This window comes from Oryctolagus cuniculus, chromosome 14, assembly GCF_051225735.1.
Source record: "Oryctolagus cuniculus isolate XC-2025 breed Fujian yellow rabbit chromosome 14, ASM5122573v1, whole genome shotgun sequence".
In the NCBI taxonomy this organism is placed as follows: Eukaryota; Metazoa; Chordata; class Mammalia; order Lagomorpha; family Leporidae; genus Oryctolagus; species Oryctolagus cuniculus.
Genome location: NC_142880.1, coordinates 16,047,523 through 16,071,710, shown reverse-complemented (window position 1 = coordinate 16,071,710; position 24,188 = coordinate 16,047,523). Strand labels below are relative to the sequence as shown.

The 24,188-nt window shown below is 45.2% G+C and overlaps 1 long non-coding RNA gene and 1 pseudogene across 1 annotated transcript in view; one reads left to right on the top strand and one right to left on the bottom strand.

The window, feature by feature from the left end:
• LOC103349547 (uncharacterized) overlaps positions 1-24,188 on the top strand; it is a 556,187-nt gene that overhangs the window by 16,467 nt on the left and 515,532 nt on the right. The gene's annotated exons all lie outside the window — the stretch shown is intronic.
• On the bottom strand, positions 1,725-3,443 carry LOC103349569 (elongation factor 2 pseudogene; annotated as a pseudogene).

Here is a 24,188-nt window from a genome sequence, read left to right as displayed (position 1 = left end):
AAAGATCATATATGAAAACTCTTACCTCTTCTTGGCTAATGAACTTATTCTTATTTCTAGTTTTGCAAATGATTTTTTAGTCAACTTACCATCCCATAGTTTGCCGCCATTTGTTCCCTAAATAACATGGAATCAGGAAATGTTGATCAAACGATGTTTCAGTAATTGTGATTTGTTGAAGCACTTAGATTTTTTCCTGATGGAATGTACAAAATGTACATTTTGACAAAATTAGGCATGGATTTCAAAACTTCTTTGCACTGAAACAAGCTTACCTTTTAACTCCACTTTTTTTTTTTGACATGTTCTCATATTCATTCCCAACTGATACCATAACAAATTACCATAACTAGTGGTTTAAAACAACACACATTTATTATCTGTAGGTCAGAGGCCTCACTGGGCTATCTCATCTGTCTACAGAGCTGCATTCCTTCTGGAGTCTCCAGAGGAGATTTATTTCCTTATCTTGGCTTCTGAAGGCCACCTGCTTTCTTTGGTTTGTGGCCCCTTCCTCCTTCTTCAAAACTAGCAGCGATGAGAGGAATCCTTCTCATGTGGCTTCTATGCGATTTTCTTCTGTCACCACATGTTGCAGTTGATTTCTCAACAATGTTGCAGTGGATTCGTTTCTGAGAGGAGGAGTGCGGTGGGGGCAAGAGGCGCCGAGTCACCACACAGACTGAGTCCAGCTGGAAATTTTTTTTTTAAAGTTTATTTATTTATTTGAAAGGCAGAGCTAGAGAGAGAGAGAGAGAGAGAGAGAGAGAGAGAGAGATTTTTCATCTGCTAATTCACTCCCCAAATAGACACAACAGCCAGAGCTGGGCTCTTCCGGAGCCAGCAGCTTCTTTGGGGTCTCCCACGTGGGTGCAGGGGCCCAAGCACTTGGGCCCTCTTCCACTGTTTTCCCACGCCATTAGCAGAGATCTGGATCAGAAGTGGAGCGGCTGAGATTTGAATCGGTATGCACATGGGATGCCGGCGCCACAGGCAGCAGCTTTACCTGCTATGCCATAGCGCCGGCCCACTGTTCCCTTTTCAAGACTCCTGTGACGATACTGAGAGACCCTGAAAACCCAGATAATGTCCTCATTCAAAGTGCATACCCTGGCCGGCGCCACGGCTCACTAGGCTAATCCTCCGCTTTGTGGCGCCGGCACACCGGGTTCTAGACCCTGTCGGGGCGCCGGATTCTGTTCCGGTTGCCCCTCTTCCAGGCCAGCTCTCTGCTGTGGCCAGGGAGTGCAGTGGAGGATGGCCCAAGTGCTTGGGTCCCTGCACCCCAGGAGAAGTACCTGGCTCCTGGCTTCGGATCAGCGCCATGCGCCGGCCGCGGAGGCCATTGGAGGGTGAACCAACGCAAAGGAAGACCTTTCTCTGTCTCTCTCTCACTGTCCACTCTGCCTGTCTGCAAAGTCCCCTTTGCCGTGGGAGGTACCATACTTCCAGGCTCTGGAGATTAGGACATGGACATTTTAGGGGAACTATTAGTCTGCTTCTCAGATGGAGTTTTTGAGATTTCTTTACATTTAGCTGACCCCATAGGCGGGCTGCTGACCCTGTAAACCTCTTCATGTGGTCCTCCTAGAATTTTGCACACATCTGCGTTTCCCCCTGAAGAAAGGAGAGAGAAGTGTTGGGCGTTCCCCCCTCCTCTGCCACCAGCCAGTGAGTCCCTGTGCAGAGGGCGCATCTGCGGCCCCGAGTCCGAAATAAATATGGCGCGAGACGGCCTCAAGCGTTACGGTGGAGCGACGGCACTGCGCATGCCCCGTGCCTCTCGGGAGAAGCGGCCCCGAGGGGGCAGCCTCCAGGGGCATCGCGTGGGCGAGCCGGGTCAGAGGGTGGGGCCGCCGGAGCCACCGCCTGCAACTAGTCCTGGAAGTCGGCTTTTGCGCTTGCGCGGCGGGCCGCCACCTGGCTGGGGCGGCTGCTGTTGTCAAAGAGGTCTCCGTGCAGGATCAGCAAGCGGTCGAACATGCACTGCGGGAAGGCCTGGCCGCCCGTGTTGGACCCCAAGTTGGCGGTGAAGCCAAAGGTCTCGTTTACGGGGAGGCAAGCCTTCGTCACAAGCAATGGGTGTGCGCGCCAGCTGGGACTCCCCGAACGGGGCCTTGCTCCGTGTTCAGGACGCTGTAGATGCCCCCGACCACGTGCTCAGGACTCTGCATCTCCACAAGGTCGATGGGCTGCGTGAGGCGGGGCTGGGCCGTCCGCATGCTGGTGTAGAGGCTGCGCCCCCGCGGTGGATGGCGTCTGCGTGCAGTGTCCTGTGCACCTCGAAGCGCACGCCCGATGTATTCTCTCACACAGCGCACCCTGCTTGGTGGCCCGCTGGAAGCCGGCCGCCACGCTGCCTTTGATCTCGTTGAGATACTGCAGCCCTTTGGTGACGGAGGTGAGGATGTTGTGCCCGGTCCATCGGGCCCAGAGCACCAGATCTTGCGGGCCTCGGCCATGTCCTGGAGACCCGGAGAGGCACAGCACGCTAGACTCCTCGCTCACCGCCTCCCGGGATGGAGATGCAGGTGTTGTCCACCTCCAGGTCCCTGAGGGAGAGCTCCAGGTGCACCTCACCAGCACCCTCTGTGATGCACTGCTCGGGCAGGTCGGCCGGGTTCTTGGCCTCCACGGCCACCCTGATGACCGGGCTCACGCTGAACTTCATCAGCAGCACGGTTGCCAGTGTTCACCAGGAACTGGTCGACGCCCACCAGGCCCGTGATGTTGCAGCAAGGCGCGTCCTCCTCGTGGTGGCCCATCACCAGGATCTTGCTGTGGATCGGCTTCAGGTAGAGATGCCCCTTCTTACCTGGAGTGTAGTTGGGCCTGTGACCCTGACCTTCAGGTGGATGGACGCCAGCCCCCAAAACGGGTTGGAAGGCATAGAAGCACCCTTTGTCAGAGGTTGGTATGGTTTTGGAGATGTACATCATGAGGGGCCCTTTGGGGCCACAGTCTTTAATGCCCATGGCGGCCTCATCGTGGGGGGAAGGCCCTCATACAGGAGTTTGCAGTGGTACTTACGGGCGGTGACAGGCGAAGGCAGGTGGATGGTGATCATCTGCAACAGGGTGTCCCCGGCTGGCAGCCAGCAGCGCATCACGGTCTTCAGCCAGGGCTTACCCTCCTCGTCCTTGTCCTCACTGTCCAACAGAGCATAAATCTTAATATATGGACAGACATATGTCTCTCTCTCACACACACACACACACACACACACACACACACACACACGGAGAGAGGGAGAGGGAGAGGGAGAGAGAGATCCTTCATCTACTGGCTTGCTCTTCAAATTCTTGTAATAGTGATGGGCCAGGCCAAAGCCATGATCCAGGAGCCTCATCCTGATCTTCCTCGTGGGTGGCAGGGATGAAAGTACTTGGGTTGTCATCAGCTGTTTCTCAAGCATGTTAGCAGGAAACTGGATCAAAAGTGGAGTTGGGACTCAAACCAGGTTCTGTGATACGGGATGCAGGTGGTCCAAGTGGCAGCTTAACTCCCCTGCACTTTAACACCTGCCTCTATGCTCTACTAATATTTATATTTTTTACTGCTGGTAGAGCTTCATGTATTTCTAGCATATAAAGAAAAACATATCAATGTTTTCTTGCACCCAGTGTATCAGCATGTGTGCCCCTTGGGCTATATGCACCTGGTTTTGGGGAAGAAGGAGGTAGAGGATGAAGCTTGGATTAACTTGTGTAAATGGCCTTCTTTGAGACAGAGCATCTAGGAGAGGCAGGCACTGCAGAAACTTTTGGGAGTCCCTGATAGTTTTTGGAAGCAAGGAAGAATAGTTACTTATTTTCTTTGCATAAATTGACCTTTGTAGTTAGAGAGCATATGGAGTGTATCATGCCCAAAACTTTCCTGAAAGTTGATAGCTGCAAATCATAGAGTTATTAAACAAATGCCATTTTCTAAAAGATTAATTTTTAATTAGAAAGCCTCCAAGTATGAGTGAGTTACCTGTCTAGAATAAGGCCACATCTCATCAGATTGACTACTTATATTGGTGCACTTGAAATTATAAAGAAGCAAATTGCTCAAGGACCATCCTAAGCACTGCTAGCGAGGTTCTTGTGAAACTGAACTGAGAGGAAAGGTGATTCTGTTAAGCTCACTTTCGATTACATTTTTCAACTTGGAGAAAAACATCGATATTATCTCAGCCACCCATTATCATGTGGCATGGAAGCCCATTACAGCAGAGGAAACCCAGAAACCATAACACAAGCCGACTCCAAGCCCCTCGTGTTAAAACCGAGGTGTTTTCAGAGCAAGCACCCTCGCAGATGGGCTCTTGCTAAGCCATGCTGACACACCTCTGAAATCAAAAAGAGCTCCTGCCAGGTGAATGAAAGCAGGTTGCCACAAAAATGTACATCAATTACGGAACAAGTCAATGAGGGTTTGCCAACTGCCGCAAGTGTCCCGGAGGCAGTCTGGGCAGTGTATTTTTATTCGCTTTGCCCCAGGCCACTTGCATCTGTTCCTGCAAAGTGGACAGGCAGTCTTCTTACATCCTTCACTGAGAGTTTCCATCAGTGGTCTCAAAATGGTGCTAATAACATGTCAATGATCGCTGCTCACGGAAGCTCAGCATCACAGCTAAAAGCCCCCCGTGGAAACCCAATCCGGGGGTTAGCAGCAATAGGGAATCTGTTTTATTTGCATTTAATTTGTACCTTCACACTATTATCGCCCATGTTTTAGTTTCAGGAAATGTGGTCTCAGGCTATTATAACCGCATTTCATGCTGCTGTTGCACTGTTATTTGATCTCTATGGTTGGAAATGACTTACTGAAAAATAAAGCTAGCATACTTTATTTTAATTATACCAGTGCAGTGTCTAAATAAAAAATGTACTTTATATTTAATGTGGAGCACAGATTAACAGTTTTATGGGACATAAAATCTATCTATATCATTTTCTATTTACACATCAGTTATATATCTTTCTCGCAACAAAACAAATGCCTATCGTGTTAGAACAAGGAAGGAGAGCGTCGAAGTTACAATCACATGGGCAGTAAATAACATCTTAATTGGTCTGGAATGCTGGAGTTTGATTTTTTTTCCGCCTGGCTTTTATTTATTGATTTCTATAGCTTATTTATCTTTCCAGTGATTTGTATGAGTCTGTCTGCTTTCCTCAATAAGCCAATCCATGGTGGTTTTATATTGCAAATCCCATCTGGGGAAATGGTCTAGAGAGGGAAGTGCAGCGGCTCCTGGAAAACCCATTATTTAAAGGCTCTTGTAGAGGGAAGGATAACTTCTCAGTTTTTATACTTTGTCTTCTGGAAAAAAAAAAGGGAAGAAGAAGTGCAGCTATTATGAAGTTACCACCCAATGTATGTCCCAACAATTCTTTACTCTCCACTTGTTTGGCAGCAATAAGAAAACAAAGGAGGATTTAGTGTACACTGGGAAATGTCTTTGAAATGTTCCCGTACGTGATTTAGCTCCAAGTGAGGAAAGCAGACAGGAATGGATTGTATATGTCTCATACATCATATGTAAACCCTGGGTTTTCTTCTTCTATATGCATTTCCACAACTCCGTTCCTAATATCTTTTTTAAATAGCACTTTAGGATAAACTACACTTCAAATGACACATCACACTCCATAGTGCTGTTGAGAACCAGCAAATGTAACCATTCTCAGGGAAGCTGGTTGGCAGAAAACCCAGCACTTTTTCTTGTATGTAGATATCCACGGCTGAAGTCAGCCCTACAAAATTAGTGACTTTTTTTCCCTCCTGAATCAATGATCCCTTTGTTCTTCATCAAATTGGCACTTCCAGTGTCTGTTGGGACTCTATTTGGTTATCAGGATCTCACAGAATATTAGGGGAGTGTGCTGAAAGAGTTGCTCTGTTGATAGCTGAGGGGAAAACGAGTTTACAGACGGCACTGCTATCCTTATGCCATGCAAGTGTTGCTTTGCACAGTGATTCTGTAAGCATATTCTAAAGCAGAGATTCTGATATCCTGTCACCACCCTAATGTAACCTTAACTGCCTTGAAATGAGCTAATGAAAATTTTGGGCTGGCCTTTTAGGAAACGTATTTGCATTTGACATAATTAGCGGAAGGCAGATCTCACTACATCCAGGGGAAATCTCAAGACAACTGCTTTGTCGACTATTAGTGCCTAATTTCTGAATGTCAAACCCTGTACATCTTAATTTCTAGAGAATAAGCTCAATTGAACTTGCTCCCCAGTTATGCAAAAACTGCTCAGATAAAACCAAGTGGACACCAATGTAATGAATGTGGTTATTAAATTGTTTCAATTGAAAGAACCCTATTCTTTCACCATCATAATGGAAACAATTTATCCCCACTGATCGGCCTGTCTCTCTCTCTCTCTCTCTCACTCTCTCTCTCTGAGCTCTCTTTGATCTTGAAGCATATTGCAGTGGTGTGTCCTATTGAAAAGCGAAACTGGGGCAATTTTAATGCTTTTGTACCTTACCAGTGCTCTATTTTTTCACTGTTTAAAAATAGCTGTTAATTATAAGTGCAGTTTAAATGTCTCAAGTGACCCAGAAATGCAGGTTGGAATGAGACAGATTGTGTGTCTCCTATAAAACAGATGTACTTTCACAGAGCATTCTGTATTCAGCCTTCCCTCTGTAGCCTCCTCTTGGTTATTTCCATCAGGTACTGAGCTGGTCTAGTACTGTGCTACAAAATTCCACACATTTGAACAGGGGGAAAGAAAAGCAGATGTATTATTATTAATTTGTATATGTGTGTGTGTCAGTCACGACTACGTGTGCGAATGTGGTGTGGTTGACGCTACATATCAGAACAGAGGCCGCTGCTTGCCAGGAAGACCATGTAATTTGGATCTCTTGGGTCAGGGGGCTCTGTGAAAGGAACATGGTGGTGGTGAGCAAATCCTCTGGGATCCTTCTTGAACCTGAGTCAGCAGTGCCCAAGGTCAAATTAACCGGCTGGTTCTCAAAGATTTTTGACTCTTCGCTGGTTTCAGAAATTTGTGTCTTTTAGGTCTCTGATACACTAGACCCTGGACAAAGTGACATGGCTGGTGATGCCTCAAGGACTGATGCTTTCATAATAAGCTGTGTGCTGACTCAAGAAAACTCATGTTAGCGATTTATTCTGCTGCCATCTGAACAGATCTGGTATTTACCAAGTCGTATGAGTTTCTGAACAGGAGGTCTGAAGATATGCTGATTAAACACAGTTTCAAGAAGTGATTTCCAAATCCAGTTTGGAATAAAGTGCATTCCAGCAGTCTGATGATCTTACCCAGGTCCCTTAACATCTTTGGGACACAGCCTAAAGCCTCCTGAGTTTGAAGGTGGGCAGTGAGGGAATTTGCCACTCATCCCCTTCTTCCACTTGGATTCAGATCTCCTGGTTGGAGCTCCCTACCCAGTAGAATGGAACCATGTCTCAGAAAGGGGAGGGCAGTTTACCGGCACTGACTATCTGCTTCCAACTTGAAGTGCCCAACAGGAGTTCCTCATTACCATTGCTATTGAACATAGAAAGATGTGGGCTTAGGGACCAATTTTTCAAGTTCTTTCTAGAAAACTCATAGACATTTTAGTCAAGTTCTAAATGCATTCACTGATAGAACACTGTTCATGGCTAATTTTCCATTTAAACAGTAATTTTAACTTTGGTGATTGGTTGAAATCAGCCATTGTAATTTGCTTAGTAAGATTTATTCCAGTTAGTATTTAGAATCTTGTAAGTGACAGTTCAAGACACTTGGACCGTGGTATAATTCCAAGTATCTTTAGAAAGAGAGAAAGGTATGTCATCAGGCAATTGTAAGAGAATCTCTATGTCACAGAGAGATGTTGAAAACAAAGAGAACTTCTTCATACCCTACAGATACATTACAATTACTGTGATACAATTCTATTGGTACTGGAAGAAGAATAATACATTTATTGGTAGGAAACTAATAATACTACTTCTGGGCTGGCATTGTGGTAACAGTGGGTAGAGCTTATGAGCACCAGTTCGGGTCCCAGCTGCTCCACTTCTGATCCAGCTCCCTGCTAATGTGCCTGGGAAGGCAGTGGAGGATAGCCCAAGTATTTGGGCCCCAGCACTCATCTGGGAGACCCAGATGGAGTTCTGGGCTTCGGCTGTTTGAAGAGTGAACCAGTGGATGTTGCTGCAGGTGTCAGAGGAGGGGTGGGAGCTCAATCAGCTATTCAGGAGGAGTGACAGGTGAGGGGATATGAGGCAGGCTTTGTCAAGGTGAGAGCTGACTTCTGGCAGGATGGGTTTGCTTCATTCTCCAGGCCTTGACTTAATTCTCTGTGCTGTTCTCCTGACTCACTCGTAGTCCTCATTCTGAAACCCTTAGAAATTCCCTAGTCCTAACCAAGTTCAAGCCTTCTCAACATGCCATCCAATACAAAGGCAGGGCTAAACACCATGCTTCGGGTGATTGTGGGTGGTCTTAATTCTCTTCCCTTATTTGTGCTTTATACACCGATCCATGATTATTTTTGAGGGAGCTGCATTCCAATTCTGAATTCTCTTTTATCTCATAGCTCTAAGACGTGTCAGTAGCCTATACTTCATGCCTACGCATCAGAGTTGCACTTGGCTGCTCTGTGAAAATGGATAGCAAGACCCAAATGATTATTATTCCTAATTTTTCTATTCACTGTTTATAGAAAGGAAGGAATTTGCATTTTACACCATAGGAAAAAAAGAAAGAGAGGAACTTTTTTTTTTTTTTTTGACAGGCAGAGTTAGTGAGAGAGAGAGACAGAGAGAAAGGTCTTCCTTTTCCTTTGGTTTACCCCCCAAATGACCGCTATGTCCAGCGTGCTGCGCTGATCCGAAGCTGGGAGCTGGGTGCTTCCTCCTAGTCTCCCATGCGGGTGCAGGGCTCAAGCACTTGGGCCATCCTCCACTGCACTCCTGGGCCACAGCAGAGAGCTGGACTGGAAGAGGGGCAACCGGGACAGAATCTGGCACCCCAACAGGGACTAGAACCCGGTGTGCTGGTGCTGCAGGCGGAGGATTAGCCTAGTGAGCCGAGGCGCCGGCCAAGAGGAACTTTTTCATTGTCTTCCTTTCCAATTTTTCTCACTGGGACAAGGTATTGCTTTTTTTTTTTTTTTAAAGTATTTATTTACTTTAAAGTCAGAGTTGGGGGCCAGGGAAAGGTATCTTACATCTACTGGTTCACTCCCCAAATGGCTGCAACAGCCAGGGCGAAGCCAGGCTGAAGCCAGGAGCCAGGAGCCAGGAGCCAGGAGCCAGGAGCCAGGAGCTTCTTCCAGGTCTCCCATGTGGTTGCAGGAACCCAAGCACTTGGGCCAGCCTCTGCTGCTTTCCCAGGTGCATTGGCAGGGAGCAGGATCAGAATTAGAGCAGCTGGCAATCGAATTGGTGCTCACATGGGATGCCAGCATTATAGGCGGCGGCTTTACTGGCCTCAGGGTATTGCTTGCTGATTGACACTTTTTTTTTTTAAGATTTTATTTATTTATTTGAGAGGTAGAGTTATAGACAGTGAGAGGAAGAGACAAAGAGAAAAGTCTTCGTTCCATTGGTTTACTCTCCAAATAGCTGCAATGGCCGGAGCTGTGCTGATTCAGAGCCAGGAGCCAGGAGCTTCTTCCCAGTCTCCTATGTGGGTGCAGGGGCCCAAGCACTTGGACCACCTTCCACTGCTTTCCCAGGCCATAGCAGAGAGCCGGATTGGAAGAGGAGCAGCCGGGTCTAGAACTGGCACCCATATGGGATGCTGGCTTCACAGGCGGAGGATTAATCTACTGCACCACAGCACCAGCCCCTGGTTGCTTTGTTTGGTCTCTCCCTTTCTAGCTCCCATTTTCCCCTGCAGAAAGCATGTTTTGTTTCCTCTTGCTATGAACTAAGTGCGGTGGTTGAATGTGATTTGATCCCTGACTTTAAACCATCAAATCATAAGTTAAGAGTACTAGGAGGGTGGGAATTAAATCAACTGTGATGCTTAGAGGTGGGGCCTAGTGGGAGGTCCCCAGGTCATGGGGCCAACAGAAAGGATGTGGTTTTCCTGAACACCTGAGTTGAGCCCAGGCTCTCTGCTTCCTGGCCATCACGTGATGCTCCATCCCCTGCTCGAGCTCCCCCATTGCCATCCACCACCCTCACCAGAGGACAAACCGATTAGGCTGCCCAGTCTTGGACTTGAACTTCCAAAACTGTGAGCTAAATTAACCATTTATTTCTCTTTGTAAATTTTGTTACTTCAGGTAGTTTGTTGTGGTAACGAAAAGTGACTGTACACTCAGCTCATGGGAATAGAATGTATTCTTGTGGGGAAATTTTTCCTTTTTGGAGAGATACATTAACAGCAACTCCAAGCCATATTTTCTACTTGTTTTGTTTTTCTTTTTTTTTTTTTTTTTTTTTTTTTTGACAGGCAGAGTGGACAGTGAGAGAGAGAGACAGAGAGAAAGGTCTTCCTTTTTTCCATTGGTTCACCCCACCCCCTCCAGTGGCTGCTGTGGTTGGCGCGCTGCGGCCGGCGCACTGAGCTGATCTGAAGCCAGGAGCCAGGTGCTTCTCCTGGTTTCCCATGCGGGTGCAGGGCCCAAGGACCTGGGTCATCCTTCACTGCCTTCCCGGGCCACAGCGGAGAGCTGGCCTGGAAGAGGAGCAACTGGGACAGAATCTGGCTCCCCAACCAGGACTAGAACCCGGTGTGCCGGTGCCGCAGGTGGACAATTAGCCTATTGAGCCACGGCGCCAGCCAACTTGTTTTGTTTTTCAAGATTAAAACTGACATTGATGTGATCCTTGGATCTTCTTTCTTTTCTTAAAAAAGATTTATTTATGTATTTAATGGGAAGGCAGAGTCAGTCTCTGTCTCTGTCTCTCTCTCTCTCATCTTCCACATGCTGGTCATTCCCCATTATCAGCTAGATTTGAGGCAGGCCAAAGTCAGGAGCCAGGAATTCCATCCTCATCTCCCACATGGGTGGCAGGCTATCCATTGGCTTGGTCATCACATGCTACGTTCCCAGGGAGCTGGATTGGATTGGAAGTGCAGTAGCTGGGACTTTATTCCAATATGGAATGGCAATATTGCAAGTGTCAGCTTAACCCACTATGCCCAGTGCTGGCTCCAGCATCTTACTTCTTAATTGGTCCACACTTAAGGTGAGAGGAAACAAGATCAATAAACTTCGCCACCTATCTGGTGTTCTGATGCCTTCAGGACTGTGAGGTTTGGAAATAATATGTGAAGTGCCTACTCTGTGCCCAGAGAACAGTGGTCATTTAATAAACAGATGTTAATTATGATGAACATTGCAAGGATCGTGGCCCTCAATGATCACAGGTTTGCATCCATTGATGTAGAACAGCACACTCTTGCATGACCCATCCTTCCTGCTGTATTTCCCACTACAGCTGTTTCCTTTCCGTGCTGTCCATACTCTTTGTCATTGATGGATGCAGAGCACTTGCTTGGGTCTTCCCAGGGCTCTCTGACGATTTTAGGATTGTTTAGATATGCAGAAGAGCAAAACATGGAAGACAATTCTGCCCTTGAACTTAGCAATAGGAGGGGAGGTTTGTAAGAGTCCCACAGGTCTCAGCCTCCCTCCACTTCCTTCTCACCTGGGCCCCAGCCCAGCTCACAGGACTGATCCCAGCTCTGGTGGGAAGAAAATTAAAATGTTTCGTTAACTTGGCATTGATTTCCTTCAGGCAGCCAGGCCTATTCTGCCTGAAAACCCACCACACAGCATAGATTCTCTGTCTTCCTAGGCCACGGCTTCACCTGTTCCGTGGCCCCATCATACTGATTGTCTTTCTGCCCCACTGACCCTCTCACGACAGGAGCTCTGCCCTCTGCTACTTCCCCTCCTGCTCTCCAAGACTTCCCCACTGTGCTTGTTTCTGAGCAAGAGCCCCATGCTGACCTCGTTCTGCTCCTGCCTGACTTGCACCTCTCTCCATCACAGTCTGCCCGTCTTCCTCTATCCCTTACAGCAAACGACAGGTCCAGGCACCTGCCCCCTTCCGTTATCTGCCTAAACCCTGCACTTTCTTCTGCTCTCACTTCCCCTGTCTCTTCTTATCCCCCACGCCGTGCCACCACCCTGGCTTCCTCACAGAGCACTGCACCCCAGCTTCACACTTGCTGTTCTCTCCCCCTTGAATACTGTGCTTCCAGAAGGTTCCACACTCACAGCATCATGCCATCAAGACTCTTCCAACTCCACCTTCCCAGAGAGGTTTTCCATGACGTCCCTGCACTGTCACTGTTTGTCATGCTGTGTCTCAGCTTGTATGAATGCCATCATGTATAATAGTTAGTTATCCCACTTATTGTGAACAGTCCTGTGTTTCACTGCATAACTATTTTTAAAAAAGATTTATTTATTTTATTTATTTAAAAGATGGTGTTACATACACACACACACACACACACACAGAGGGAGGGAGAGAGAGATCTTCCATAGACTGGTTCACTCCCTAAATGACCCCAATGTCAGGGGCTGGGCCAAGCTAAAGTGAGGAGCCTGGAACCCCATCTGGGTCTCCCACATGGGTGGCAGGGGCCCAAGTACTTTGGTCAACTTCTGATGCTTACCCAGGTGCACTAACAGGGAGCTGGATCAGAAGTGAAGAAGCCGGGACACAAACTCAGTGCCATTTGAGATGCTAGCGTTGCAGGTGGTGACTAAACCCACTGCTCCAAAATACTGGCCCCTCACTCACGCATGACTATTAGTGTGCATGATTTCAGTATGCATCACCAGATGCTCTATAAAATATTCAGTATCTGTATTATTTTAACTTCTGTTTATGTTTTGAATACATCTGGCCCCCAAAGTTTCAAGGGACAGAACACAGATCATCAGTTTCAATCTTTTGTCTTTCATTACCTTCCAAAGAGGGCAGTGAGGTAGAGAGAAGTAAGGAAGTTAGAAAAATCAGCACAAGGGTGAGAGTAGCATGGCAGAGGAGACGGAGAGGTGGATGGACAGCAGCCTTTATGAGTAATTTTGGAGTATGCTAAGAAGATTTTTTTAAGGACATGAGTCTTGCTGCACGGTATGGATTGCAATTCCCTTGTGCTGCTAACTCCAAAGGTCTTCAGTAAAAATTATCTGCTATGGTTTGGGTGTGTGTCCTAAAGTCTCACATGCTGGAAGATTGGTTGCCAGTGTTATGGCATTGAGAGGTGTTGAGTCTTAAGAAGTTGGCTCTAGGGGAAGGTGAATGGGTTATGAGGGCTTCACTTTCAGAAGTGAGTAATGTGGTTCTCACAGGACTAGATGGTTCTCTCGAGTGGGTTGCTGTAAAGCGAGGTCACTCCGTGCACTTGGCTCCTGTGCCTATGGCAGTTCCCTTTGTTCTTCTCTGCCATGTTGACACAGCCAGGAAAGTGCTCTCTAGGTGCTGGCCACGTGCTGGTTGGACTTTAAAGCCAGAATTGTGAACCCAGTACCTTTTCCTTAGGAAGTCTCTAGCCACAGGTGTTTTGTTTTAGCAACACAAAACAGATCAACACACTACTGTTATTTTTTTAATGGGTCTACATACTTTGCTTTTTTTACTTTAGATGCGTCACTGTGCTGAAATTGAGTTTAAGGCACCCAGTGCCTTTCTGACTTCATGAACATTCCTAAGAAATTGCATATCTGGTTTATACTGACTTGTAAGAAGTTCAGTGTATTCCTGTTCTTTTCAGAGTTAAACAGCGTGGATAGGTCCTCACCAGAATATTAAGGTAACTGTTTAAATAACTATGAGATCAAATAAATTAATACATATAGCGTAACAGGTTGATGTTGAATTTGCATTGGTGTGCAGATGTTATCTGTTAAGCAATTACATTTAAGTAGTCTTTTTGCTTGGAACTTTCACATATGTCAAATTCTGAATTCTAAAGGAAAGTGTGTTGATAAATTATTTCCATGTAATTTTTTTCCAATTAAAAATGGTGGCAAAATGCATGTAACATAAAATTTGTGATCTTAACTATTTTAAGTGTGTAGGTAAACAGTATTAAGTACATTCACATTGTGGTGGAATCACCACCATCCATTTCCACAACTCTTTTCATCTTGTAAAACTGAAGCTCTACCTGTTAATACATTTCCAGACTTTCCTTGCCTCTGGCGACCACCTAACTTACGTTTCTACTAAAGAACATCACACAAGTGGAATCACAAGTGCCTTTTTGTGACTGGCTTTTTTCCCTTATTATTATGTTCTCAAGGTCATCTGTGTTGTTCAGTGTATGTCATAATATCTCCATGTTTTAATCAAATGTTAGCATATTTCCCTATTCCCTAGATGTTTTTAAGAATGAAAACAAACATATATATTTGCTGTTGTTGTACAGTGGTTGATTTCCTATAGTGAGATATCAAGATGATTGAAGTTATCATTTTTCTCCTGGACATTGTGCAAAATGTTAACATGGGTATAATGCAGTTTATCTGAGTTGATGGGGAAATGTTCTGAAGGATCACATTTCAAATTTTCTCACTGGCTGCTGTGACCAGGGTCTACCTTTGCATTGCTTTGTGTATCTCCAGGACTTTACAGAGTGGTGGGGAGAAACTAGGGAGTCCTGCTCCTCCAAGGGCTGTTTCTGCCCTGCCCTGGAGCAGACTGTGCCTGCCTGTGGGTGAGAGTAAGACCGGAGGGAGCATGCTAAGAGAATAAGACTCCCCCCCAGCCAGTGAGTCCAAACCATGTGGGTGGAGGAACTAAAATGAAAAAAAAAAAAGAGAGAGAGAGAGAGAGAAAATCAGAGGTTCTGAAGCCAGTGGTGTCTTGGTAATATTAGATAACTGTTCTAAATTAACTTTAGTTGATATATTGGAAAAACATGCAGATTTGATACACCAGTGGCAGGCACAGTATGGTTAATTTATATAATGTGACAAGAAAACTAGCATTTGGAAACAAATTGGTAATTATCAAAGTAATTTTTGCATCTCCTTTCACTCTGTCTTGGGGAATTAGCTTTTGGATATTGCCTAGGTAACAATATTTCAATTTCATTCAAAATGATCACTATTATGATAGTAAAGATCAAATTTCATTAAATCTAGACACATAGTACTTTTCATTTTAAAAACTCAAAATCTTTCCTCTTTCTTAAAGGAATACCCAATACTGTGTGTTCTAAAAGGATAGTCAACAACAAAATCTCTTCCACAAGCTTGATAGATACTCAGTGATTACACTAAGATACTAAGTACCTGCTGTGTGCCAGGCGCTGTGCAAGGGACTCTCAGTGTGTTCTGTTAATCCTCACTACAGCACCAAGACAGTGGGATTAGGAAGCCCATTTTATAGAAGTGGAGCTTCAGGTTCAGAGAGGGTAAGGATGTGCTCAAAGTCACCAGATAGCAGCATGCAGGATTTGAACATGGTTGTACCTGACTGCCCAGTGCTTTGGAAGCTTCCACAGTGCCATGCTGCTTTCTCGCTCCCCCAAACGACAATAGCTCCAAAAAGGCATTGATGTGTTGTGTGCGTTCCAGGGGGAAAAATAGTCTGCATCCAGATGATGACAGAAAATGACAACCCACAAAATGTTCCAACAACTTGTAAAATTTGAGTGATATTAGGCTTCACAAGAGTTAGCATGACTAACAGATACCTTGTAAAAGTTGCAGACATCATTTGTAAGCTTTACTTATTTTTAAGCTAAAAGAGTTACATATTTCCTTTAGAATCTTAATTAGACTTTTTCAGATTGTGTGTATTCTTGTGAGAGTGAACCAGATTGGAAATCTGAAGTTGGGTCAGTGAGAATGCTTTTCTTCATGTAAAAACTAGCAGTGTTTCAGAATAAATATTAGAGCAGTGAGTTTTCACGCACAAATGATCAGGGACGTGTCGTCCCTTTGCTGTCACCTCTAATGTCATACTGGGGGCAAGGAGTGTGTCATTTGAAAACAAAGCTTGATTTTGTTCCAAAGCAAAGCTTGATTCAATGTTAATAACAATATTTAATTTGTTCTGAATTTTATAGAGTGTTAAGAGAAGGCATGAAATTGTGATACAGAGCAAAGAAGGTCATGGGTTTCAAAAATTTGAAAAACATCTTGCTTGAGAGAACTTGTCATTTCTTGTAGATTGTCTCCTGTCCACTGATTCGCCAGACTGTAGGGACATCAGTATTAGAATTGCTTTTTGAGTGGATCACAGAGAAAAACAGGGCAGCTTACTTATTATAGTAACACAGCTATCTAAGTGTTACTTATTTAAAAGCTGTACAAATTTGGGTGGCATTTGGCCTCATGGTTGAGTTGCTTGTTGTAGTTGTAATGCCCACATCCCATTTTGGAATGGCTGGGTCCAAGTCCTGGCTCCTGTACAGATGGCAGCTTCCTGCTACTGCACTCTAGGAAGAGAGGTAATGGCTCAAGAAGTTGGGTCTCTGCCACTCACATGGAGACCTGGATTGAGTTCCCAACTCCAGGCTTTGATCTGGCCCAGCCCTGACTATTGAAGTCATTTGAGGAGTGAATCAGTAGATGGGAACTGTCTCTGTCTCTTAAAAACATTTAAAAAAATGTTTTTGGGGTCAGCACTGTGGCTCAATGGGTTAAAGCTCCTGGCATGCAGCATCGGCATCCTATATGGACTCTGGTTCGTGTTTTAGCTGCTCTACTTCCAATCCAGCTCCCTGCTAATGCACCTGGGAAAGCAACAGAGGATGGCCCAAGTACTTGGGCCCCTGCAGCCACATGGGAGACCTGGAGGAATATCAAGTCTCCTGGCTTTGGATCAGCTCAGCTCCAGCTATCGTGGGCATTTGGGGAATGAACCAGCGGATGGAAGATTGATTCTCTCTCTCTCTCTCTCTGTCTGTCTCTTCCTCTCTCTGTAATTCTTTCAAATAAATAAAATAAATCTTTAAAAAAATGCTTAAATTACTCATTTTTCTTGTAATCAAAAATCAATTTTGAAAACTAAGTACAAGTAACATGAGGGTGCTTCAAAAAGTCTGTGGGAAAATGGCATGAAAGAATAAGTAGATTTTGGTGCAAAAATGTTTTGAAATCCATGCACAGTCTATAAAAATATACATTTCCAAGAATTTCTTGAAGATCCCTCTTAGGCATTGTCGCTCCCCCTCTTCGTGGAGGAACGACACAGGACCCTGCGCTGTTCTTTTGTCTGCTCGGCCCTCCCTGGGTTTGCTGCTGGTTCTTCCCGGGTTGGCTACCGACCCTTCCACCTCCGTGGAAGGGCGGTTCCCCCTGCCACATTCCCCACTTCCGCGGGGGAGCGGCACACCGCTGGCTGGCTCTCTCGGGGGCTGCACAGGTGTTCCCTCAGATGTTCCTGGTGCATGCCGTCTCTCTCCTCCTTTATAGTCCTCCTCCGCCAATCCTAACTCGGCTGCCCACACGCCGAGTACACTGCTCTCCTCTAATCAGGAGCAGCTCCTGCTGCCTATTGGTTGAACTGGAGGCAGCTGTGTAGAAGCTGTTTCTCCCTTCTCAGCGCCATATTGTGGGAGAGCAGATGCATAGAATAAGTCTTAATTCCAGTAACTTAGTCTAGTCCGAGTTGCTCCCAGTTGCTCCCCACAGGCATGAATTTCAGTTTTTTAATTTTCACCAAAATGTATGTATCATTTAATTCCATTTAAAAGATTAATGAAACTTCCACTGACTTCTTGAAGTACCTTCATATCTTCTGACCAAAATAAAATAATGTCTGAATCCACTTGAACCATTTGCCTATTTTGACCTTCCTTGAATGCTTCCAGGTCATTTTTATGGTGTTTGGTCAGTTTGGTATTTTCTGTTTGTAATAACCTATGGGTTATAGTCTAGTAAAGTGCAGCCATTCCGTGTCTTCCAGCGATTCAGAGCTCCTTCCAGCATAGGCAGTGTTGTCACAACCAGGTATGAAGTATCTGTGTTAGTATACTTGTATACTTGCAGATACTTGCATCTGTGTCCAAGTATCCTGTAATCTTGTGTTAAGTCTTGATATGTACCCACCTTCCTTTTCTCCTGTGGAATTGAGCTGTCTTTTGTAAGGCTGATAAATATCTCCATTGCTAACCTGTCTCACCTAGCTCCAATCTGTTTCCTTCACCATGGACACAGCCTGGCTTTCGAAAGGCACCATGCCTTTCCACTGGCCCATTCAAATGTAAAATGAAATATATTGGAACCATGTGATGTAGGAGGGGGCAAAGGGAAAAAGCCATGTTTTCTGAGTTCCTATTATGTATGCACATTGGCTTCCTTCTATATGTTCTCTTATTTGATTCAGGTATACACTGGAAGCATTCAATCCACTGCCTTTCTATTATGGTAATGATTAGTGTCACTTCGGTCCTGGGCTCTTCCAATGGTTCTTCCTGATCAAAATTTTTATGATCTGGTTTGTGTGTAATTAGGGGAGGGAGGATGTGTTTGTTGTTCTAGTCCTGCTTCATGTTGACAGCTGATGGTTGATTACCACGATGGAAAGCAAGGGTCAGAGGTCTTCAGAGCTGCTTGTGGCTGGGTGTTGATGTGACAGGAGCCATGTGGATGGCATATGGGAGCCCTGAGGTACCCATACCAGCCCTTAGGTTGGTGGGCTATGCCTGCTAACTGATGACACACTAAGCAGACCGGGAGCAAATGAGGCGCTTCAACCACCTGGTCCGCTGAATGTTATCTTAGGACTGCTTAATGTCTTTTCCAGCATTTACTGTCTCCTAAGTCTGCTTTCCACAGCAAATGAGGTTAACCCAGCATTGTGGTCTTGGTCTGGCTGATTGTGATGTGTGAGTCCTAGGAGGCAGGAGAGCAAGATAGAATCATTCTGTGTGCTGAGTCTGGAGAGAGGCTGTCTGGGTGTGAATCCTGTCCTACTATAGGCTACCTTGTGACCTTGGGTAAGTCATTTAACCTCTCAGAGTCTCAGTGCTGTCTAACTGATACAGGGGTCTAAGAAGAGACCTTAGCTCTTCACCACTATCACGAATGACACAGCAGCCCTTTGGACTGGGAAGGTCATGTCCAAAAGACTACTTCAGAGGAAATGATTGGTCTTTGATGTCCTTCACCCCAGGAAGGCAGCAGCGACCGAGACAGGAATTTGGGAAGAATTGGCCAAAATGTACAAGGCCACACCAGATGTCATCTTTGTATTTAGATTCATGTCGCTCCCCGTCTTTGTGGAGGAACGACACTAAACCCTGCATAGGTTTCCTATCCGAGTCACGGCACCATTATGTCACTCCCTGTCTTCGTGGAGGAACGACACAGGACCCTGCGCTGTTCTTCTGTCTGCTTGGCCCTCCCCGGGTTTGCTGCTGGTTCTTCCCGGGTTGGCTGCTGGTCCTTCCCGGGTTGGCTACCGACCCTTCCACCTCCGTGGAAGGGCGGTTCCCCCTGCCACATTCCCCACTTCCGCGGGGGAGCGGCACACCGCCGGCCGGCTCTCTCGGGGGCTGCACAGGTGTTCCCCTTAGATGTTCCTGGTGCATGCCGTCTCTCTCCTCCTTTATAGTCCTCCTCCGCCAATCCTAACTCGGCTGCCCACACGCCGAGTACGCTGCTCTCCTCCAATCAGGAGCAGCTCCTGCTGTTTATTGGTTGAACTGGAGGCAGCTGGGTAGAAGCTGTTTTCTCCTCTCCCAGCGCCATATTGTGGGAGAGCAGATGCATAGAATAAGTCTTAATTCCAGTAACTCAGTCCAGTCCGGGTTGCTCCCAACAGATTCAGAATCCATTTGGTGGTGGTCAAGCAATTGGTTTTTGGCACAATTCACAATTCCTTGCATTATGCAATGAAAGTGAACCTAAACATAGATTTTCAAGTCATGGTCTGTATGAGAAGAGAAAGTCCTCAGGAAAACAGCGAAGGAAGCACAACGATGGGGTGAGGAAAGTCAGGGGAACTCTGAGGGCCAGCGCGGGTGCTGCAAGAAGCAGGAAGATTCTGCCCAAGCTTTAGCTGGGGGGAATGTGTGGATTTTTCACAAGACGATTAAGCTGGAAAAACTAAAAGGGAAAAGAAAGAGAACCTACAATGCACAAAAATTACAAAGCACAATGCCTGGTATATTCGTTTTATTTTCATGTAATGTTTTAATAATATTTATTTACTGGGAAGGCAGAGTACACATAGAGGGATGTGCACACACACCATTCATGTATATATTCATATATTCTCTATGCCTAGAGAGAGATCTATATCTATATATCTAATTTATATCTGTATCTATATCTATATATCTGTATCTGTATCTATATCTATAGAGAGAGAATGAATGACTCTGTTCTCTGGTTCACTTCCAAAATGACCACAACAGCTGGGGCTGGGCCTGACTATAGCCAGGAGCCTGGAATTCCATCCAGGTCTCCCACATGAGTGGTAGAGGACCAAGTACTTGGGCCATCTTCTGCTGCCTCCCAGGGTGAGCATTAGCAGGGCGTTAGATTAGAAGTGGAGCAGCTGGGACGACTGGTGCTCTGATTGGGGATGAGAACATTGCAAGTGAGAGCTGAACCCACTGTGCCACAGCAAACAGCCCCTTTTTCTTCATTTTTAACCCTAATCCTGAATGCTATGATAGGTTCTCATTCTTCTTGCAACACCTATGGAGATTGTTTCCCTTGCAGGGTGGGGAAACTTTTTTTCCCCAAGGGCCATTTGGATATTTATAGCATCACTTGCAGGTCATACAGAATTACCAACTTAAAAATTAGCCTGCTGTAGATGTATTGAATTTTGCGTCCCACCTGTAGTTGCCTGAGCAAGGCCAGGCCAAATGCTTTCACCAGCCTTGTACAGACCATGGGCCAGATATTCCTCATCCCTGCAAGTCTTCTTCTGTAAGATGTTCTCCATCCTTCCCAAAAGGTCCACATTTTGTTAGATTATTGGAGGACACGGAAAGTATGCTTAACCCTCATTTTAGTCTATTTTGTCACCTCAAATAAGCTCTTTAGAAAAAGTCTGTTTGTTCATTCCTCATTTTTCAGTTATCTTACAGGGGGATGAGCCCCTTGGTTGAAGTGCATCATGAAACCACCATTCAGCAACGGAAGTTTGCATGAAAATCAAAGTTAAATCTCTTGAATGGTCTATTTTTCAAAAGGGAAAGAGAAAAGTCATGTTGGTCTAGGATTTTGTTTTGGACACAGTTGAGAGACAAAGTTATTTTATAGGAGCTGGTTTTATTTGCCATTCTCTTTCCTTAATGTGGCTGTATAATTCATGTTAAGTGTTATTCAAATAAGTACAACTATTTTAAATTTGATAAGCACATAAATCCTTTGAGTGGATGCATATGTGGCATGAAGAATTTCACTGTTGGACAATTCATATCAGGAGAGACAGATCTCATATGATGTCTTCTTATTTCAGTCACAAATCAGATGGGCTTCATGCTGTACTGCAGGGAAGACATGTGCATGCATTATAAATTTGCTCAGATTCTAGAAATTACAACTGGGAACTCCAGGTAGTTTTTAAAACTCTTTCAAATTATTGGCTGCCTGACACCCGAGCTTCTCCAGCTTTCCTGTGTGGAGAAATCACTCAGGGGATCTGGTTAGAATGCAGATTCTGATCAGGCAGATCCGGATGGGGCCTGGGATGCTGTGTTTCCAAAAGGGCTCAGGTGATGCCACTGTAGCTGATCCTGATACACTAAGTAGAGAGACTGGGGCTACCCTCTCCTCTTTGTGATGTCTACCCATTTCTTTTTTCCTTCTTTTCTTTGCTTCTTTCCTCTTTCATTTTAAAATAATTATTTATTTATTTATTTACTTATTTGAAAGGCAGTTATGGGGAGGAGGGGAGAGAGAGAGTGAGAATATTCATCCACTGGTTCATTCCTCAAAGGGCTGCAATGGCCAGGAGCCAGGATTCTATCCAGGCCTCCCAAATGGCTTAACTCCCTGCACCACAAGACTGGCCCCAAATGTCCATCCATTTCAGAAACTCTGTAAGCTTTTCTGTATTCAAAAAGGAGAGGGTAACTGAAGTTGGCTGAGAGAGGCGATGCAGTAAAAAGCCTTAGAAATCCATGAGAGTCTCAGAATAACCTCTTGGGGCACTGTGCTCCTCCGTGCTGTGGCTCTCCCATGGCTCATCATTCCCCATTATCATAACTATTATTGTGCCTTTGCCATTTCTATGCTTTGTTTCTGTTACAAAGGATGAGAAGTGCAGGTGGGTTGTAAAAGCTGGTGATCCAAGGAGGTTCTGAGCTCAGCAAAGGAGAAAGGTGAGGTCTGTGCAGAGAAGATAGATATTAGTCCTGAGATCTGGTGAGATCATTGCAATGTTCCTAAGAAAAAGTGTCTTCTGCTAGTTTTTTTCAAAAAAAATTTTTATTGAAATACAGTATACATACCAAGAAATGCACCTGAGTGTACAGATAAATGAGGTTTTATTTGTCATCTGATCACAATCATAACTAACACCCAGTTAACAACACACTGTTATTCTCTATTCCCTCATTTCTTGTTTTGCAATGTGTGAAATAAGAGTATATTGTCATTTACATCGTATGATTCAGGGAAGCACTGTTTATAACCGTACACTGAACGATACTATATCCACACAATTTTCATACTGTGTGTACATATTAGCTACCACAAATAAGAGAAAACATGATAATTGTCTTTTGGGGTCTGGTTTATTTCACTAAACATAATGTTTTCCAGTTGCATCCATTTTGTTGCAAATGTCAGGATTTCATTCTTTTTATGGGTGAATAATATTCCACCTTGTCCATATACCACATTTTCTTTATCTAGTCACCAGTTGATGGACATCTAGGTTGATTCCATATCCTAGCTATTGTGAATTGAGCTGCTATACTCATGGGAGTGCATGCAGGTTAATTCTTATGTTCCCAGGAGTGGGATAGCTAGGTCATAAGGTAGATCTATTTTTACTTTGCTGAGAAAACTTCATACTGTCTTCGATAGTGGTTGTTCTTCTGCTGTAATGTGTATAAGAGAGCCCGAAGCTGGTATTTAATGTGGAACTTCATCACTGAGTCTCAAACTACTGTAAAAATGATAGTTGATAGTTTGTACTACTCAACAATTCTGAATGAGAGTCTGAGATCTGTGCATGAGGAGGGAAGATGTTAGGCCTGTCAGGAAAGGAGCAGGTGGCATGGCTTCCAACTTCTTCCAACCAGCAGGGTTCATGGTTTACTGTGACTTAAAAAGGAATTTAAATCCTGGCCTGCACTGTCATCCTCGATGTTGAAGAGAGACACCAAGCTGAGAGTTATTAAATATCAGAATTAGTTACCAACATCAGTAACCTTGGAAAATGTGGGAAAATAATTGCATAATTCTCTTAAGACAGAAGCAAAAACTTGCTTGGTTCAGTTTTGTTTAAAGTTCAGAAAATAGTATAGCCCCTTTGAAAGAAGTTTCTGGAGAACTTCATTGGTGCTCTTCACTGTTATGGAAATAACAGTGACTTTGGAGGCTTCAAAGGGGCCTTCAGTGAACGACTAACATGCTGTCTGGGAATGCTCTGGCTGCTGAAGGTTGCTGGGACTCTCACAGTGTGCTGAGCTGCTCGCAGTGGTCGGTGGAGAGAGGTCCTGCTGGGTTTTTTTTGGCCAATTGGAAGTGAGTTTTTGGCAGTCAAGTTAATAGGAAAGAAACAAAGCAGTGTTTGTGTGTAAAAGAGGCACAGAGGGACATCCTGTCATACCAGTATTGTGGGTCTTTTTCTCTTGCTGTGGGTAAAATCCAGAATCACACTGGTTTGTGCATTTTCTCCCACTATTTTTTCCTACCCTGTAGCCCTTCTCTCATTCACACTGGGATCTTGCAGCAACTGCTGCTTGGGAGGGATCATTGTAGTAGAACCCATCTCTGTCGCTGCAGGAAGAGAGTCAAATTCTTGGAATTTGAGTATCAGAACCATCCAGGTATATGAAAGGTGTTTGGGAAGGATACTGCCTTATTAGAGCCAGTAACCCCCGTTCTTGCAATGCTTGTTGGTAAAGGAGGGCAGCATGTAAGAGAAGAATCAGGTTTAAGCTGCAAGGATGCTGGTGGGTCCTGGGAGGGATCCAGATAATGGGAGACAGCATCTGCAGATTGGCTCAGGGAACCAAGAAGCAGTTGAAGCCCCCTCTCCATCAGGTTCAGAAAAGGCACAGGTGATGCCCTCGCCACCTTTTTCTCATGATGGAAAG